This window comes from Crocuta crocuta, unplaced genomic scaffold (genome assembly GCF_008692635.1).
Source record: "Crocuta crocuta isolate KB4526 unplaced genomic scaffold, BGI_CrCroc_1.0 scaffold72, whole genome shotgun sequence".
NCBI classification, from domain to species: Eukaryota; Metazoa; Chordata; class Mammalia; order Carnivora; family Hyaenidae; genus Crocuta; species Crocuta crocuta.
In genome coordinates, this window is record NW_027529427.1 from 9,771,301 (window position 1) to 9,792,353 (window position 21,053).

General features: G+C 41.6%; 1 protein-coding gene and 1 long non-coding RNA gene across 6 annotated transcripts in view; one reads left to right on the plus strand and one right to left on the minus strand.

Annotated features, from left to right (window-relative positions):
• Window positions 1–17,658, minus strand: part of MICAL3 (microtubule associated monooxygenase, calponin and LIM domain containing 3) — a 267,770-nt gene extending 250,112 nt beyond the window's left edge. For all 5 annotated transcript variants that reach the window (XM_077759278.1, XM_077759277.1, XM_077759276.1 and 2 more), the window contains exon 1: window positions 17,023–17,658. The gene's annotated coding sequence lies outside the window, so the exon portion shown is untranslated. The remainder of the gene's footprint in view (window positions 1–17,022) is intronic.
• Window positions 1–17,691, plus strand: part of LOC144227565 (uncharacterized) — a 34,403-nt gene extending 16,712 nt beyond the window's left edge. Inside the window, exon 3 of the long non-coding RNA XR_013333959.1 lies at window positions 17,635–17,691. This is a non-coding gene — a long non-coding RNA (uncharacterized LOC144227565). The remainder of the gene's footprint in view (window positions 1–17,634) is intronic.
• Window positions 17,692–21,053: the final 3,362 nt, after the last annotated feature.

A 21,053-nucleotide genomic window follows, 5' to 3' on the forward strand; every position in this document is an offset into this window, starting at 1 on the left:
TGAGTGTCCAGCTTTGGCTCAGGACATGATCTCATGGTTCAAGAGTTCAAGGCCCACATCGGGCTCACTGCTGTCAGCACAGAGCCCATTTCAGATACTATGTCCCTCTCTTTCTGCTTCTCCCCTGCTTGCGCTCTCTAAAAAAAAAGAAGAAAGAAAGAAAAAGGAAAAAGGAAAAGAATCTAGGGAAGAAAGAACATATCTAGGACCACACACAGAGCCAGAAGCACAACTAGAACAGACATGCACAGTGATGATTGCTCTTGCTGCTGGTTTATATTCTCTTCCTCCTCGGGAATCATGTGGTGCCTGGAGCAATTCTTTCCACTCTCTTAGAACCCGTTCCTTTTCCAAAAGGATTAGTCCCTTCCTTCTAATGGCAAACAGAAGCCTTTCTCCATTTCCGAAGCTTGGCAATCACCAAGTGGAGCTCACTTGTTATTATTAGATCAAGCTCCTTGCACCCCTATTATCTCACCCTGACTCCTCTTATTCATCTCCTTTATCAACCCTTCCATTTTATTTATTTTTATTTTTTAAATTTTTTTATTTTTTTACAAATAGTTTATTGTCAAATTAGTTTCCACATAACACTCAGTGCTCATCCCCACAAGTGTCCTCCTCCATGCCCATCCCCCCTCCCCCCCACATCCATCAGTCCTCAGTTTTTGTCAGCATTCAAGAGTCTCTCATGGTTTGCCTCTCTCCCTTTCCCCCACCATTTCCGCCCTTCTTCTCCCCCTTGTTCCTCCGTCAAGTTCCTCCTAATCCTCCTATACGTGCAAACATATGATATTTGTCCTTCTCTGCCTGACTTATTTCGCTCAGCATAACACCCTCAAGGTCCATCCATGTTGCTACACATGGCCAGATTTCATTGTTTCTCATTGCCATGTAGTATTCCATGGTATAGATAAACCACATCTTCTTGATCCATTCATCTGTTGATGGACACTTAGGCTCTTTCCATGTTTTAGCTATTGTGGAGAGTGCTGCTATGAACATTGGGGTACATGTGCTCCTATGCCTCAGCATTTCTGTATCCCTTGGGTAAATTCCTAGCAGTGCTATTGCTGGGTCATAGGGGAGTTCTATTGTTAGTTTCCTGAGGAACCTCCACACTGTTTTCCAGAGGGGCTGTACCCGTTTACATTCCCACCAACAGTGTAGGAGGGTGCCCGTTTCTCCACATCCTCGCCAGCATCTCGAGTTCTCTGATTTGCTCATTTTAGCCACTCTGACTGGTGTGAGGTGGTATCTCAGTGTGGTTTTGATTTGTATTTCCCTGATGAGGAGGGATGCTGAGCATAGTTTCACGTGTCTGTTGGCCATCTGGATGTCCTCTTTGGAAAAGTGTCTGTTCATATCTTCTGCCCGTTTCTTCACTGGGTTGTTTGTTTTTTTGGGTGTGGAGTTTGGTGAGTTCCTTATAGATTCTGGATATTAACCCTTTATCTGATATGTCATTTGCAACTATCTTTTCTCATTCCATTGGTTGCCTATTAGTTTTGTCAACCCTTCCATTTTTATCTGTCTTATTATATTGTCTTTAATGGATTCACCTTCCTGTCCTCCCTCATATTCCAAGTGCTTCATTGCTTCACTTTTATAGGGATTTTCAAAGCCGCTTTTGTTTCTTGCTACCACCCGTTAGCCTGGGAAGTTAGATATGTCCACAGAAAAATTCACCTCGTGGGCTCAGGCGAAGAAGGCAAGGAAAGCAGCCTCTAGAGTGAGATAGGTGGAGAGGTATGGTTTTCACATAAGAGGCCTGGGTCACAGGCCTTACTCCCAGTGTGTAGAACCCAAGGAAGGCTCAGGAGGCTTCAGGAACGGCCTCCCTTCATCTCCCCTGTTTCATAAATCTGCTTTGTAGAGGGCAGGGCAAACGAAATGCACTGTCCTTTGTGAACCCATCTTTCTTTTAGGCTGTGATAACTTCTCTAATTGAGTGGACCACAACCATTTGGAGGATACAGGGCAGATAACCAAATCTGTCTGACTTCTAAATGATCTGATATCCTGAGACAAGATCATACCTCAGAGGTGGATGAAGGAATAGTAACTTCAGAAGTTCTGAAGTGACCTGGACTGGGCTTAAGCCTGCTAGGAAGTGATTCCAGGAGACCTTGTACCATCCCAGAGTCTGAAGGTATGGGCTGTGCATTGTATTATGTGTAACTAGGGACATTTTACTTACAGAACATGGCTGGAAAAGCTTTCCAAACATTCAGTTTTATCCAGCATCAGCCACAGGTAGCTGAGCGGAGAGTTAAGGAATTCAGATGGGGAGAATGGACCGGAAGATTGCCCTTAGAGAATCTTCTAAGACAGAGTCTTAGTAGCAGCATGGTGGCAGAGAGCCATAGCTCCAGGGAAGGGCAAGCAGAAGACAGAATTTGAGATGCCTTTTAGGGAAGCAGCCTGACCAGCAATTCCAGTTTAAAAAACAACTTTGCCAGCACTGATCAAGTCTTGGATCCTTCTGCCTTGAACACTGTAAGGAACGCATCTTTGGGAATTAGCCATAAGTCTTTCCATTTATTCCTTAGCCTGCCACTTAAGAGAGGCAGTAGAGTCTCTTATGACCCTTTTGCTGGGGTAGGTCCCAAGAGCCTCAGAGGAGGTCTGGACTCAGAGTTGGACTAGGCTGATAATTATTGATAATAAAACAGACTGTTCTATTGTGCAAAGAACAAGAATGTGGGCCCCATTCTTGGGGGAAAAAGATGTGGCTAGATTTCAGCATGACCTTTTTGGTTATCTTTCTGTCAGAATCTTTCCAAATTAGCACTTTCCCACATGCCCTGCAAATGATGATGTTTGAAAGAGGAAAGCCAATTAAGACTGAAGAAACCTTCTCTGATTCAGAAGACAATACTTGCCCCCCTCTCAAAAAAAATAAACCAAACCAAAACAAAACCCAGAAGCCTGCTGAATTCTGCTATTATTGCTGCTGATGACACAGAATGGGTCCTTATTAGACAAAGCAGGTGAATCAGCTCTACCTTATTAGAGCAGTCTTGGGGCAATATTCACGACAAAGATGGATACAAAGATCCAGCGATTATACGTACTAGAGGCCTCTGGTTAGGGGATGGTAGAGTTCCTATAATCTGTCTTTCAAGGCTGAGCTCAGACTACTTCCACTGGGAGGTCATCTTTATGCATACAACAAATTCCATTTCCTCTGAATTTGGTAGTATGCTTTTCTATAGTATGCTCTTTTGGTTCAAATTGAATGATATTTGTTCTCAATTTATTTCATTTACTATAAAACTTTTCTCTTTATCCAGACTGCACATACATTGTCCCCTCCTGTACTCCCCAAGTGTGTAGTGCAGTGCTAGACACACAGCAGCTACTCACCAAACATTCGCTCAACTGAGAATACATTACTGGAACACACAGCAAATCCAACCTTGTATCACGTGAGGCAGTTTGAGATACCAATGATTCTCCCACCTGCCAGATTACCTTCCTAGTGAGCTCATCCCCCCCACTTTGGAGAAGACAGGTACCTCCTGGCTCTCATTTTAAGTCTCCTACACCCCTTCCCTGCCTTCCATTATACTAGATAATGACCCTGCCTCATATTTCATAGAGGAAATTGGTGTGGTCGGAGAACTGTCTCCTCCTCCACATTCCCCTCTGGTCTGAATGCATTTGTACCACACAAGCAGAATCTTCTTGTTTCTGCAACAGAAGTGTCCTTGCTACTATCTGAGGTCAATATTCTACTTGGACTCTGGGAATCATTCCTTGTCTCCTCTGTGCACCCTGCTGCTTCTCTTTCTCTCCCAAATTTTCAATATTTTTTTCTTTCTCCTCCTCATTACCATTTTTAATTAAAAAGGAAAAAAAACCCTGCCTTATGATTAATATCAATCACTTATATCATGCTTCTTATTCTGTGACAGAAACTGTTCTAACTGCTTTATACATATTAACTCATTTAATCTTCACATCAATCCAGGAAAGTAGTAGATACTATTGTATTATAAAGTTGAGGAAACTAAGGTATAAAGTCCACCAAGTTCTCTTGGTATGCAAGAGAGAATGTAAAGTAGTAATCTCAAATTAATACATCTAAAATAGAATATTTGATTCCTTCCCATTCCAAACCCATTTATTTCCTAGTCTTCTCCATCTTATTAAACAAGGACACCATTTACCCTGTTGCTCAGGACAAAAACCAAGGAGTCAACCTTAACTCTTTGCTTTCTCTTACATCTTACAATGATCTTCCTGTTTGTTTTATTTTCAAAATGTATTTCACAATGGACCACACGTAACTACTCCACTGCTTCCACCCAGATCTAAACCACTACCCTCTCTCTTCCTGGGACCCAAGCCCCTACTTAGTCTTCCTTATCTCCATTCATGGCCTCTTCTGGTGTGGTCCGTTCCCTAATAGCAGCCTGAGTGATCTTTCTAAAATGGGTATGTATCACAGCACTCCTCCCTTTAAAACATTCCCCATAATCCAAATTCCTTTCCATCATCTATAATACCCACACAAGTGGTCCTGCTTGCTTGCAGACACTTTTCCTCTTCTCCCTTCAGCCCACTATGGTACTGCCCTACTTGCCTTCTTTATGTCCTCTGAACATGCCAAACTCTTTTCTGACTCAGTGGCTTTCCATTCCATGTTTCCTCTTCCTGGAACACTTTCCCCTGTTGCCTAACTGCCTCCTCACTTTTCAGGTTGCAGCACCTGGTCAGTCAGGCCTGCCCTAACCTCCTGAGCTAAAGAATCTCTCCAATCATTCTCTACCTCCATTTTGTGTTCTATATAGCACTTACCAGTATGTGAAATGGTCTCATATATTCATTATTTATGTTGTCTGTCTCCAGCTATCCCCCAGTCTCCCACCCCCAGCTCCAAATGTAAGCTCTTTGAGACAGAGACTGGTCTTGTTCATTGCCATATTCCTAATGTCTAGAACTCTACTTGGCACATAGCAGGGACTGAATATTTGTAGAGGCTCCAGCCCTTCTCCTGCCCCTGTCTGTACAGTGAGTGTCCTTCAGAGAAAAAGGAAGTCCTTGGGAAGTGGAGGCTAGGGATTTGTTCAGCCTTTCCCCTCCCCTAGGCCTATGTCCAACTCATGGCCATCTGCTTCTTCCTGTTTTTGACTCCATTTGCTCAATGTGGGTAAGCCACTAGCTAGTTTGTTGCTGGGTAGGGGTGGGTAGAAAAGGTGGGGGCCAGCATGTCAATGAAAACACAGGCTACAGTCCAGTGTAGTCTTAATGACTTCAGCTGTATTTAATTAAAAAGGGAATGGCTTATTGGAACACAGACCTTGGGCCAGTAGTCTGATATCTGCTCTCATTTCTGTTCTCTTCCAAGTTTCAATTAAGGGAGTAACAAAAGATTCCTATCATGAGCCATGTGTGGTGATCTCATCAGCTAAGACAAATATTTTTTTTTTCTGGCTATATTTATAGAACTCTTTCTTGTTTCCTTGGACAACCCTAGCTGGCATTATCTTGTTTACCTTTGTTTCATCTAGATTTGCATTTTGGGGGAAGCTTTTTATCTGTTGCTCTTTGCTGCCTTGGATTTCTAATTCCTCTGTTTTTCTTCTCTTAGCTTTCATCTATGGGGCTTGCTTTCTTGCTTATTTATTATTTATTTATATTTTTATTTTAATTCCAGTTAGTTAACAGTGATATATTAGTTTCAGGTGTACATTATAGTCTATGGGGCTTTTTAAAAATCACTTTGTACTTTCCAGTTACCAAGGCAGTAACTAGTGTTAATAAAAAAGTAGACAACATTGGCTCCAGATCGGTGCAGTGTGATGATTATTCTTAGTAGTGTCTTGTTGTCTCCTCAGAGAAGGGTGTGACTTGATATTCCTTTTCCCTTTCTGCCAGTTATGTGTCTCCTGATGTCAGGTCCTTTCTTCATCCATAACCAGGTGAAAAGTGCAGACTATGCCTACAGAGCACTAGAATAATACCTGACTATTTTGGGGGGGCATCTCACCCTGCATTTGGTCCCATAGTGAATCATGAGTCTCGTGTGGGGACCTACTTGCCCAGCAACATTGTCTCTTGCTCAGGGGCCAGTTAACCTAGGTATTGTCAGGGCCAGGAGAATGGGACCCTGTAAGTGGAGAAAGACTGTGTGTAGGCTGAATTCTGCTCCCATTGTCTGGGAATGGCTGTCAAGGATGCAGAAAAGCAGTATAGTAAAATCAAGCAAAACAGTGCTGTGCAAGGAGTTTGTCTTTGGTGCCTCTCAACTTCTTCGTGATCACTGTATTTTCTTTGTGGATAATGGTTTCTTAACTATACATTCTCAATGGGTACAATACTGCCCCCAAGCAGGGAGATTTGTTCTTGGGGGACTGGAAAAACCATGCTCTTCTTTGGTATAAAGGAAGCACTGATATACATACAATACACAAGCAGATGTGTGGTGTATTTGTGGTATTCACATTTTATGGGGGCATCGGTGGGGGCTGGGGAGCGAAGATCACGAAGATGTTTAAACACACTCTTTAATGTGTGACACAAAGGTTGTGATACCATTCTCCTGCTCTTGCCTTTCTTTCTCCTGAACAAAACTTTGTTTTCAGCATAGAATCTAAAACATTTTCCCTTTAAGTTATATATGGCTGATAAAAGCTTAAGATAGTATCTCTCACAAGGGTGTTTGCCCAGTAATACCCCTAACAGCACCTTCAGATAAAAAGGGATTATGTTCTAGCTGTAGACTGTAGGTAAGAGCAGAAGATAAAATGCTGCTTTTGGAAAAACCTGGATTCATTGACTACAGTTTTTTAAATTAAAAATTTGGACACATTGTTGATAGGTCTTTTAAAATTGATTTTTAGATGTAAGAAGCTTTTCCTTAGGTGTAATTTAGAAATAGAAATGTTGGGGGTGCCTGGGTGCCTCAATCAATTGAGTGTCTGACTCTTGATTTTGGCTCAGGTCATGATCTTGTGATTTGTTAGATGGAGCCCCGTAGTGGGCTCCGAGCTGTCAGCTCAGAAGCTGCTTGGGGTTCTGTCTCCCTTTCCTTCTGCCTCTCTCCAACTTGCACAGGCACACATGCACTCTCTCTCAAAATAAATTTTAAAAATTTGGGGCGCCTAGGTGACTCAGTCCATTAATCGTCCAACTTTGACTCGGGTCATGATCTCACAGAGTTCAAGCCCCCACATCAGGCTCTGTGCTGACAGATCAGAGCCTGGAGTCTGCTTTGGATTCTGTGTCTCCCTCTCTCTCTGCCCCTCACCTGCTCATGCTCTGTCTTTCTCTTAAAAATAAATAAACATTAAAAAACAATTTTAGGGGTGCCTGGGTAGCTCAGTTGGTTGAGCGTCCAACTTCAGCTCAGGTCATGAGCTCACAGCTTGTGGGTTCGAGCCCCACATGAGGCTATGTGCTAACAGCTCAGAGCCTGGCGCCTGCTTCAGATTCTGTGTCTCCCTCCCTCTCTGACCCTCCCCTGCTCACACTCTGTCTCTCTCTCAAAAATAAGCATTACCAAAAAAAATTTTTTTTAAATCCACAATTTAAAAAAATTTTTTTAAAAGAATAGAAATAGAAATGTTGGCACTTTTAGGATAATTTAATGGTTTGTGGCAAATCAGAATAAACTTTTTGAAGTCAGGCTAATTCTGAAATTTTCAGGACTTGGTATTATGGAGACATGGGCCTTCTCAGTTTCTCTGAAATCAGAGTTTCAAGTTTTGCTCAGTTTTACTTTGCAAATGGAAAAGGATCAGTACTTAACTGATCTAGATAGAGGCAAGAGTAACTGTGGTGTGTGTGTAGGAAAGGGAGGGCCTTTTTGCTGTCTAGATGTTCTTTCTGTCCTTTCTCTTGTGCAAAGGCAGTAGTCATAAGCCTCACAGTGCTTAGTTTGCTCTGTGGACACCCTTGGCTGCACTGGGTAAGGCTCAAAGTCCATGAAATGATCCTCCCACTATTTTTTTCTTTTTTTCATTTTATCTGATTTTTATTGTTTCATCATGATAAGCATACTTTTTAATCCCCAGCCTATTTTTCCCCATCCCTCCCCCACCTCTCCTCTGGTGGTAACCATCAATGTGTTCTTTATAGTTGAAAGTGTATTTCTTGGTTTCTCTCTCTCTCTCTCTTTTTCCTTTGCTCATTAGTTTTGTTTCTCCAATTCCACATGTGAGTGAGTTAATATGGTATTTGTCTTTCTCTGAATTATTTCACTCAGCATTATACTGTTCAGCTCTATCCGTGTTGCTGCAAAAGGCAAGATTTCATTCTTTTTATGGATGAGTAATATTCCATTGTATGTGTATGTATATATATATATATACCACATCTTCTTTATTCATTCATCTATTGATGGGTACTTGGGCTGCGTCCATAGTTTGGCTGTTGTAAATAATGTTGCAATAAACATAGATGTCCATGTCTCCCTTTGAATTAGTGTTTATACCGAGGGTCGCAGGGTAGTCTCATTCTCCCACTATTCTTTTTTTTTTTTATTTTTTTTAACATTTATTCATTTTTGAGAGAGGAGAGTCCAAGTAGGGGAGGGGCAGAGAGAGAGGGAGACACAGAATCCGAAGCAGACTCCTGGCTCTGAGCTGTCAGCACAGAGCCCGACACGGGGCTCGAACCCACGAACCGTGAGATCATGACCTGAGCCGAAGTCAGGCGCCCAACCAACTGAGCCACCCTGGCGCCCCTCCCACTATTCTTGAATTTAACCAGGATCTTACTGGTGACCCATGTTCAGTTTTGGCTCTAAAAGGGAAAGAGAGAGTGGGAACAATTAGACAAGGGCCTCATAAGAACTAATAAAATGACTGAATGCTTGGAAAACAGATCCTATGCAAAATGTAACTAAAATTGTTTAACTTGGACCAGAGAGGGCAGAAAGAAGAGATTATTTATATGGGGACTAGTGATAAACTCTTCTCCTTTTCTGTCTTTTTGGATTCAGATGGGATATAAATAATGCTCAGGCTTTATTTATTTCTCTGATAAGAGTAGAAAGAAATTGGGCTTGATTTGCAACACAGAGATATAGGGTGAATGCAAAGGAAAAATCCCAGATATTGGACCTTAGGGTACTTGGTTTTCTTTCTTTTTTTGGAAAATGTGAAAAAAGCAAGGCTCCTGAGGAATAGTTTTGCTGCTGTGGAGCTACTTACTATTTTCTAGGTATCTGTGAACTAGGACGTTGGTAGGACCCTGTAGAAGCCAGAAGATACTATACTGTTTAAGGAAAGGTCCTGATTTCAGAACTAATTATTCTGATTCTTTTCATTCCTGAAGGTTAAATACATCATAGTCAAGTGAGTGGAAGGAAGATGTGAGCACTTATTCTGCATTTTCCATTCACTAACTTTCTGGCCTTGGACAATCCATAGTTTCTTCATTTACAATGAATGATGGCTGATGAGGATGGCTTTCCTTCTTGCTTCAGAGCTTATTTGTTATTATTATTATTATTATTTTGTACAAAAAAATGAACTTTTAGGAATTTCTTTTTGCTCTCACCTGCTCTCTCTTGCTCACTTGTTCTCTTTTATTATTTTTGTTTGTTTTTCATACTTTTCATAGAAGTTGATTGTAAGTTGTAAACATGTTTTTAAATTGGGAATTAAGACAAAGTGTAGTACTTGTTCTATTACAGAGTGCCAAGGCTTCTACTTGTGGTTGGTTGTCTTACTTCATAGGTTATTAAGTATATCAAGTAAGACAAAAAATATGACAGTGTTCTATAAACTGTTGAATGCTATAAAAATATAGTAAGTGTTATTAATTTGTATAAACTATTCTTTAGGTCTTGATCAAAGGTATTTCCTGTTAAAAGTGTTGACTGAACCCGAATTTTTAGGTTTGATTTTCAAAACCTGTGAAATCCGTCCATTTGAATATCCTTCTGTCTGCCTATCTACTCGTCACTCAGACACTATCTACTATGTGGTAGATATTGTAGTAGGCACAGGGATGCAGTGATGAATCAGATACTGTGCCTGGCTTTAGGGAGGCAGATGACATTCTAATGAAGGCAGATAGAGAAGTCAACAGTTAATTCTAGTACAGCATGATAAGCTCTGATCTGATCAGGCAAAAGGTGCTATGGACCCTCACTTGAGGCCCCAGATCCAACCTAAGAGAATAGGGGGAAACTTCTACGGGGAAGTGATAAGCCAAACCAAATGAAAAACAAGTGAGGTGGGAGGTGGTCTCTCTAGTCCAAGGGGGAATGGGTACAGACTCAAGCAAATGAAAGCTTGGTGAACTTGAAGAACTGCAAGTAATGTTAATTACATTGCCATGCAGGAGGGCAGGCAAAAAGGGATTTATATTTACCAGAAGTCATGTCACAGTTGGTTTGTCTACCTAGGTAAGGGTTTGACCTTGAGAGGAAGAGAGCCACTGAAGTGTTTTAAATAAGGAGTGTGGGGTGCCTGGGTGGCTCAGTCAGTTTGCATCTGACTTTGGCTCAGGTAATGATCCCATAGTTCATCTCATGGTTTGTAGTTCGAGCACACATCAGGTTCTTTGCTGTCAGTACAGAGCCTGCTTCAGATCCTCTGTCTCCCTCTCTTTTTGCCCCTCCCCTGTTCTAGCTCTTTCTCTCAAAAATAAATAAAAATATTTATAAAAAAATAAACAAGGAGTGTTAAGATCAGATTGAAATTTTAGAAATGTCACATCTATGCACCTAATTTTTTTTATGTTTATTTATTTTTGACAATGAGACAAAGCACAAGCAGGGGAGATGCAGAGAGAGAGAGAGACACAGAATCAGAAGTAGGCTCCAGGCTCTGAGCTGTTAGCACAGAGCCCCACCAGCTCAGAGCCTGACCAGCTCAGAGCCTGACTCGGTGCTCAAACCCGCAAACCACAAGATCATAACCTGAGCTAGAGTTGGATGCTTTACCGACTGAGCCACTCAGGCTCCCCACACCTATGCAATGTAGATGATGAACGTAAGGGGACAGGATTTTTCATGAAACTGTTTTTAAGGAAACCATTTTTAAGGAAACTGTTTTAAAGAAACCGTTTTTAAGGAAACCGTTGCAGCAATTCAGGAAGGAATAAAGGTAGACTGGGAAAAGGTAGGTGACCAAGAGCTAAAATGATGCAGTGAAGTACAGACATTAGTACAGTGGGAATGAGGAGTGAGGAGGCAAGAAAGGTGGAGTAGAAGATCACAGAGTGGGAGATAAATAGTTGCTGATGATGGTCTGGACTAGGGAATAGCCTTGAAGATAGAAGATGGGATGAAGGTCTTTGAAAGTGAGGTCAAAGACCTGGGAAGCTTCTCTGGTAGCTTTTTTAAAAATGTGGTCAAATATAGAAAACAAAGTTTACCCTCTTAATCATTTTAAGGGTGTTAAATGCATCATATTAAGTGTAAAAAATATTTTGGTTGGCATTAAGTATATTCACATTATTGTGCTACCATCACCACCATCCATCCACAGAACTCATCTTGCAAAACTGAAATGCTGTAATTGTTAAATACTAACTCCTTGTTCCCTGACCCCCACCTAGTCCCTGGCAACCACCATCCTACTTTCTGTCTTTATGAATGTGACTATTTGAAATGTCTCATATAAATGGTATTTGTCCTTTTGTGGCTGGCTTATTTCATTTAGCATAATTCCCCCCAAGTTCATGTATCTTGTGGCATGTGTCAGAATTTCCTTCCTTATTGTAAGCTTTGGATTATGGCCTACAATAAGAAATACATTTTATATCATGACTAGTACACATGTATGTATTGTGTTATTAAAGTAATACATTATTAGTATATATTACATAAAAATATATATGATATTATTGAAATAAATCTGTTACCTTAAACTATCATTTCTACATGTGATATTTTATTTTATTATATTTCCATTCTGTTTCTCAAACTTCTAGTCACAGTCCTCTAAATCAATTTCATGACACACTAATGGGTTGTGATTCTTAGTTTGTGAATAATTGGTCTGTTTGACATTGAAGTTACCCAGGATGATAGCAAGACTTGGCATAAAGTGGAAGACTAGAACTTTGGTGCCAAAGTCTTCAGTGAATAAGGAGGCCTAATACACAGCTTCATGCTTTTATCTTCATGAATGGACTGTAATTGCAGCATGATCTATTAAGTAAAGGTCTAATCTATCAGTTTATTTCTGGTATAAACAGGATAATTAATGGATTTGCTGATTTTTCCAATGGTCTCCAGCTGGCATTGTCTTTTTGCTTTGATTTATTCACTGCCAGTGACCATTCCACTCTATTTTTTTATCTTTGGGAAGAACCAAGTAAACTGCCCTTCTTTATATTCCTAGATACTCACAATCTGATCTGAGAAAGAGGAAGAGAGGGAGGGGGAACCTTGGAAACAGGTACTGTGGCCTCCAGACCCTGTAGTGCTTTCAAAGGCTCCAGCTGTTTCACAGCTGCAAGAATCCCCCAGAGAGAGGCAATGTCTGGAGGTGGTGGGGTAGAGTTTAGGATCCAGGGGATATGTCTTGCCAAGAGATGAAAGTAGGGTCCAGGGAACAATGAAGATCAAAGGTTAGATCTCCCACTGAGTGTCTGTGCAATGAGAGGAGAACAGGGGCAACTTGATGCTGTGATATTCTGAGAATACCAAAGGATTTCACCATTGTCTCCCTGGATCACTACACTCCCCAACTATTTCTGTTAAACGTTAATACAAAGTGTCAGGAGAGCTTTACCCTCATTAATTAGCTAATCCTTGTGGTATTCCCACAGGATGAGGTCAGAAAGATTGCCATTTTGATAGCAGTAAAAAAATAAGCAAGGACAGGGGCACCTGGGTGGCTCAGTCGGTTAAGCGTCCGACTTCTGCTCAGGTCATGATCTCATGGTTTGTGGGTTCGAGCCCCACATCTGGCTCTGTGCTGACTGCCAGCTCAGAGCCTGGAGCCTGTCTTCGGATTCTGTATCTCCCTTTCTCTCTGACCCTCCCCTGCTCATGCTGTCCCTCTCCCTCTCTCAGAAAAAAATAAAACATTTTAAAAAAATAAGCAAGGACAAGGAGAGAAATCACAGAAAATTTCATATATTCATCAAATATTTACTGAGCAATCACTGCATGCCATGTACTGCATTAATATTGAAGATACAATGTGAACAAGACATAGTCTCTCCTGTCTAACGTTGACCTAAGATGTTGGGGGGTGGGGATGAATAGACCACACATTTTAAGTTAAGGGCATGGAGTTTGCTAACATCAAGTGATAAGAAAGAAAATTCAGAAAAATGGAATTGGGATTTTTATATCAGGAGTGCACAGCTAGGTAGAGTGATCTTGCCAAGATTTTGATGAACTTGAGTGATTTCGACAATGAGAATCACAGAGAACTTCACAGATGCTTTAGTACTTAGGGTGCATTTTATCTTTACAACTTAGTAAGGTCATTGGAGTGAACATTTACTTATCCTAATACTCTATCCTTATCCCTCATCCCCTTTCCTTGATAAAGGAACTGGGGATCAGAGAGTAAGTAATTTGTTTTGTGTTAAGCAGAAAGAGAATCTGGATGTTCTGACCCAGGCTAGGGCTCTCTCCACTACTCCAGACCACTTCTTCAGATCCAGAGTCTGTTCTCCAAACTGCTTTTCCTGCATAGCACTTTGAGTTCTGGTTTTGTTAGGATGAACTGTCTGAGCTAGAAAAACAGATACCTTGGGCTTCACATATAGTCATCCTCAGAGGCAGCATTGCCTCTGGTCATGAGTCTGATGGACACTGAGAACTCTCCTTTATTCCATGTCTGGTAAAAGAAGAATAGAGCCTAGACTACATTGTCATGCCCTCCCTCCCCTGCCCCAGATCACTGACTTTGTGCCTCTGGAAGGAAATGAGAGATGGAGTGGTGTAGTAAGGTGGCCTTTGTGTCACGTTTCTGGGCTAGAATTTTTGCTCTGGCATTTGTGAGCTAGTAACTTCAGGCAAGTTTCTTAACCTTTCTGAGCTTCACTGAAGGATAGTAATAACCCCTTAACAAGATTGCTTATACAATTAAGCACAGCTCATTGGCTGACACTAGAAATGGGAGAAAGAGCTGTTATTACCAGGGAGTCCAAAGCCTTTGCCATCCTGTCTGAGAGTCCTGGCCCTGTACCCTCTCCACTGACAGATCAGGTTCCATAGAGATTAATCACTTAATCCAAGAAATCCTGAACATGGAAAACCATTGTTCAGGGATCTAAGAGGCTCACAATGTTGCCTCATCGCATCTTGACCTAGTGGATCCCCTCCTTTGGGGGTGGCACTCTCCCATCCTTCCCTCACTACCTAATTCATCAAAAAGAGCCTCAATGAATGGAATTTGGGTCCCAGGAAGGCCACAGCCAGCCCTGAGCATAGAGTTCCAGGAAAGGAAAGAAATCCAGGAGTCTTGCACTCTCCCAGCCCTGATTCCAGTAGAAACTCCCTATAGTGGAAATTTGTTAAAACCATGAACACATCAAGGAGGGTCTTGATAATATATAACTTCAGTTTCCTTCCAGCCTAATCTTCCCCCCACCCAAAGAGCTTTCCAGGATGGGACAGCAGAATCCAAACAAGCCTCCCCTCAGTTTTCCAAGCTAAATGCTGGTAATCTCAATTTCTATGTTTTCGCTTGTAAAAATCTTATAAATTTTTAATGTTTATTTATTTTTTGAGAGAGAGAGACAGAGTATGAGTAGGGAAGGGGCAGAGAGAGAGGGAGACACAGTCTCCAAATCAGGCTCTAGGCTCTAAGCTGTCAGCACAGAGCCTGACAGAGGGCTCGAACACACCAACTGAGAGACCATGACCTGAGCTGAAGTCAGATGCTTAACTGACTGAGCCACCCAGGCGCCCCAAAAATCTTATTTTTCAAACTGAATGCATTTCTCACCTCTAGACTCTGAGATTTTGTATTCCTCCTTGGTTCAGGTAGGAGCTGAGGTGTGTGGTGGTGGAGGTTAATCCAGTACAGTTTGGAAAGAGTGCCAGAAGCTAACACTCTCCTGATTTAGGTGGAGGAGGAGGAAGAAAGGGAAGGTTGACATCCAAGAACACAAGATGTTCTCTTTTTGGTAATCCAGAAAGACATTAGTGTCTTCTTAGCCCAATGAATACTAAAGGGGAGCCTCAGGGTAGAGGGTGGCAAGATGTGGGAGTGATAACTGGGTGGGGGTCAGGGGAAGTGAGAGGAAGGGCTTGAAAGTGTGAGTGAGGAATTTTCCAGGTTATGGGTATGTTAGTTAATAAGACAGTTGGTTCTTCATCAGCCAGTTCTCCCCATCCCTGTTGATTCTGCAGCCAGTTCAGCTAGGCTTTAATCTTAAAGGTGATGGACATTACTAAATCACTATGTGTCACCTGTGGGTAGGTTGGTATTTATCCTCCAAAATGTTAATTCGGGCCTCTACTATTGCACAGCTCCAGAGAACACCATTTGCCTCATGGTTTATGTCATATAATAGGGGGTATCTTTCACATATGGTACAATGTAAATGGTGCCCTCTGGAATTGTGCAACTCAGTTGTCTTTCAATGTGGGACTCAAAAGCCTGCAAAGCAACAAGTCTTTTAGGGGAAAATGCTGGCCCCGGGTGAAGAACAGATTCTCTGACTGGATATTTAAGTCTGTGAATAATGCCTCTGTTCATTCACTCATTCATTGGGAAGGATCTCCCAATTACTGTTAACCTGAGATTCAGAACTTTCTGACTGGAGACCTTAAATGTTTCCAAGTCTTCCTCTCCAACCTCACCATCCACTACTCCCCCATATGACCACATCTGTGGCAGACTGATGATACGAACATGCAATGTGTCGTTCTGACTCCACATCTTGCCCCTGGAGTTCCTTCTAGCCGGAATTCTTTCTCTCTAGATCTGAATCCTATTTAATTATTGACACTCAGCTTGCATCTTATTCTGCTGCCTTCCTTGTCCATCCCAGTTCAGTGATACCTCTCCTCTATTCTCCAAACTCCTTTACAGGTCTGTTCCCCTCATCTGGCACTTTACATCAAGTCATAACAAACTACTGCTAAAAGCTACTGCTAAATCTTGGTTTCTGAATTAGAACTTAATTCACACTTTGTAGCCTTATAAGGCCCTGTGTGATTTGACCCCAGACTAGTTCTCTGACTTCATTTCTTCCTACTTTAGTCTTCATCCACTCCCCTAATTTAGATGCACGGGCTTGTTCTCTAACTCACCAAGTTCATTTCCATCTGAAGCTTCTGCACTCACTGTTCCCTCTGCTTGGAAGACTCTTTCTCCAGACATCCTCAGACATACTAGACAGTAAAATCTACAAGGGCAGAAGCTTTTGCTTTTGGTGTATTTACCATTGTATTCCAAGTAGCTAGAACAGTGCCTGGCCTGTGGCAGGTGATTGGTCAATAACTAAATGTTGGATGAAAAGTATAAATAATAGGCTGCCTTGCATTGTTTGTCTCTTTCTTCCCTTTGCTCCATCTTTCCCTTTGTACCTACCCCATCCCTCAATCGTAAGCATCCTGAGGACAGAAATCTGTCCTCATCATCTAGCTCAATGCCTTGAGTATAGGTGCTTTAATAAGTGTTTGTTGACAGAATGAGACAGAATGGGGAAAGAGTTCTTTCATGCCTTTCCCACTAGGCGGGCTCAGCAGCCTCCAAAGCAGAAAAAGAGTAACCCTTGTCCTCCCAGAGCTGCTTATGCTTGGGTTCAACAAGCTGGCCACCAACCCCAGCCTCAGGAATGTCTGATCCTATCACAGCAGAGCTATTCTTCACTGGGAATTCCCTTCTCACCACCACCACCACCGTCACCTCTGAGCTGGTTGGACTCAGACAAAGGGTATCTGACCACCCACCTAGAACTGAACCACTTCCGTCAGCACATATCTAATCTTAGAAAAAAACCAGGATTCTGCTAAAGTAACTGCTTGGTTTACAGAGTGAAATCTTCTAGCAAGATTTATTAAAAGAGCATGACTTTGGCTGCTATATTTCAAAGACCGGGCAGACATTTAGGTGATAGAGTTAAATAATCCAAACTTACCTCATACTCCCTCTTTCTCTCTCTCTCTTTCAAGGGTGAGCATTCTGTTCTTCTTCCAAAACCCAGTCCTTCTCCATATTTGGGAATCTGGAATGGGCACTAGGGGCACAGCCCTGTCTCCTCTCAGTGTCTTCTGGGAGCTGTAGTTCCCAATGAGTGACGGCTGCTTTCTTCTGGCCAGCAAGTGCGTTTTCCTTTCTCAGGAGTCTATGTCTGTAAACATGCAGTGGGGTGGAAGGGTGCTATTAGGAGGCTTGCCTTCTATTTTCAGCTCTCTGGTTTTATGCAAGACACTATTCTTCTGTGGCTCGATCTCCCGGCCTGCAAAATGGGGATAATTATCTCTCTTTTCCTGGCTCCCAGATTGTTGGGTGGGGTAATTAGCCAGCACCCATTAAATGCTTTGAGCTTATTCCAGCAAGGAGTGCTTTGTAAATAAAAATTGTTATCTTTAAAGAAGAAAATATTAATTTTCATTGCCTAATTGCCTCCACAAACCAACTCTGCCTGTATGTCAGAAAGATGCTAGTTAATTCCTTGTATATGCCTTCCACCCACACTGCTTTTAATGGTTTCCCTGTATCTCATTCCATTTTGTTTCATCATCTCTAGTTTTGTATCATCAAGAATAAACACTCTCTCTGCCTCCTGTCTGAAAAAAAGGAAAGGACAAGACAGACCAGCTCTGCCCTATGTCCAAAGCACAAGAAAGCCAGGAAGAAGGAATGACTGGGACCTGATCTGAGCTCTACAACTTTATGTCTTCCCAACTCACACATGCACATACGTGATCAAGAGCTTGTTTCTGCAGAAGAGGCTGACCTTTGTTCCTTCTGAAGAAGAAACAGATTTCACTGCAGCAAGAAGGGTTTTTGAAGGATCTTACTAAGAATCCCCTTCTCTGGAGCTCTGAAAGAAGCATTTTGACACTCCACATCTTTAGTCAGAGGAAAGAGACTGGCACAGTGTAGTGAAAACAGCAGCAGGCTTAGAATTAAAATGGTTGGGTCCTGGCTCCAAGGCTTCAGGCAAATTGTTTGACCTCTCTGGCCTTGGTTTCTTTAGCTATGAAATGGAAATAATAATATATGTTTGAATGTTTTGTACAGTGCTGCACTAAGGTTACTTGTTCATAAAATGCAGTATGATGCTGTGATTAAAAACAGAGAATGTTAAAGTCAGACACATTTAGATTAAAATTGCACCTGGATTTGCTGTGGATATTTTATCAAATCACTGTTCTCTGAATCTTAGTTATAGTATCTCTAAGATGGGGATAGTGAGGATTACATGAGACAATGCATGCAGTGGACTGAACACAGAGTCTGGCACACACTAATTTCTCAATAAATGTAATTATGACTATTATTAATATATTATATCAATGTAAATGTGGCTCTGACAATGCATTATCTTTGCATTATGAATACTTATCTCACTCTTGGTCACCTTTGTTATAATCAAATAAAGTAAAGATGCCTTTGAAGTTGTAAAGTACTACACCAGTGTGAAGGATGACTAGAATTAAACCCCAAAACAAGGGAGATGGACTCCTCAGAATTCTCCTTGCAGCTTCAGGATTATATAGAATTAAGGATGAGCAACTACTTTTCAGCTACAAAGAACTATAACATGTGAATTGTCACTAGTAACAGCAGGATTATTTGCTTCTTGTTTTAGGTAGTGGGTAATACCAGTATTCCACTGAAAAATAAAAAGGGTTCCTATGATATACTATGAATGAATAAGTCAGGTTACAGGGCAGCATAATTATGTGTAATTATACATTTATACTCTGTGTTTGTGGAAGGGTGTTCATCAGAATGTTAAAAGTTGTCATTTATGGGTGATGGGATTTCAGATGATTCTTATTCTCTTGTACTTTTCTGTCTTGCTTGGATTATTTTTACTCTGGTTATGTATCATTTTAACAAAAACAGTTAAAAGTCAAAAGAAAAGCAGATATTGAAAGGCAAATCTCAGGTTGTAAAACACTAGGAGAATCCATCTGGTGGTCCTTTAACCCCAGAGAATGTTTTCTTAGGTATGAAAAATGGACTTTCTGGCAACAAGGAGAAGCCGTATGACAAATATCTCTGAAAAGAAGTTGGAGGGGAATGGAGTCCCTCCAAAATGGCCCTGAAAGGAGAGGAAGAGGTGACCTTTCATCTCTGTTTATTTCTTAGGCTGTAATAATATGATAGTTTTAATCATAGCCTGTATAGACCTGAGTTTCCTTATTTGCTATGGTAACGTATGATTCCTGTTTTACTACCTCTGTTCTTTCTGGTCCCTTAGACCTGGCTGTTAGGTAGAACTATGAACTCACCCCTTCATTCATGCTGCCCAGGTAATCACCCTTTGTCATGACTGATTAGAGGAAGGGTGTGGTGAGCCTATTTGTAATCGGCTTCCATTAGTCCCTCTTTATTTTAGAACCAGAAGTACAAAGAACAAACTTCCCAGTGGGACACGAAATTAAAGAGATGGTGACAGCATGCCTTACCATTCATGATAATCTTCCCAGAAAACTTCCCACAAGCAAGTCCACACAAGCTTGGAGATAGCTTGTCAGTTGTGCAGCCCATCCCCAATGAGGACAAGAGAGTGGGAGGTGGGGTAAGGGAAGGGCAGGTTCTTCTCTGTTGTCACAAACAACTATCTGCAGAAAGAACTGAACCATTTCAGATTTCGGAATTGAAGCATGGGCGAATGTGGAGCCAGGGAAAAAGACGGCTGCCACGTCAAGGTTTGTAGGTATTAAAACTGCACATCTCTGGCACCTAGGTGGCTCAGTCAGTCAGGCATCTGACTTTAGCTCAGGCCATGATTTCAAGGTTCCTGAGTTTGAGCCCTGTGTCAGGCTCTGTGCCGACAGCTCCACGCCTGAAACCTGCTTCAGATTCTGTGTCTCCCTCTCTCTCTGCGCCTCCCCCACTCGTGCTCTGTCACTCTCTGTCTCAAAAATAAATAAAGGTTTAAAAAAATTAAAAAACAAAAAACAAAAACAGCTACACATCTCCAGAGAGTGTCATTCACAGACTCCAGGCGAATGGCACCTCCCAGGGTTGAGCCTCAGTGAATCCCAGGAAGGGTAATTTTCCCTCCCACTGAGCATACTGATTTGTCTATAGAGAAAGGCTTTTACAACAACAGATTGGAGCTTTGCTGAGTAGTCCTTAATTTTTGAAATGAAGGGAATTACCCTTGCTTAAAATATATGCTCAGACATCTGTTTTCCTCACTTTTTGGTGTCATTCTTACTCGGCTCCAGAAATAGTGGCTAAGTGGGGTCAGAGTATTTATGGACCATGGCACTTAGCTAGTGGTGGGGATACCAAGATGCTCTTGAGATCGCTGAGGACAATAATTTCTAAAAAAATGCAAAGACAAGCTGCAATTCCTTTTATTTACTTTATACTTATACTTTATTCGTTTTAGGCCCTGGACACATGGAGCAGTGTGGACAAATATCTGTTTTACTTGCTGTACTCAGCAAAAAGTCCGGTTTTAGGGTTGACTAAAGCTACCTGGATTGGTAAGACTGAAGGCCTGCCCTTCAACATTTTTTTTAAATGGAAGTATTGTTAACATACAATATTATATTAGTTTCAGGTATACAAATAGTGATATGACAATTATAAACATTACAAAATGCTCACTGCTTGTTTTCTTTTTTAACTTTTCTTTTTAATTTTTTAATGTACAATTTCTTTTCGAAATATTAAAACTGTGTGTTGAGAACCCTTCCATCCCATTTTCCCTAGGGCAAAAACTGCAGGTTTTGAGAACAACCGCAGCTCTCCATGGTGGGAAGAGCACTGGTGTGGTGGGTGTTAATAATGGCTGACAATAGCTCTGTGTGCTGCTCTTCCCAGTCAGTATCTCTGTGTTACCAGTGACCTTGATGGTATAAATGACCTCAAAGTGGGGCACCTGAGTGGCTTAGTCATTAAGCATCCAGCTCTTGATTTCAGCTCAGGTCATGATCTCACAGTTTATGAGTTCGAGCCCTGGATTGGGCTCTGTGC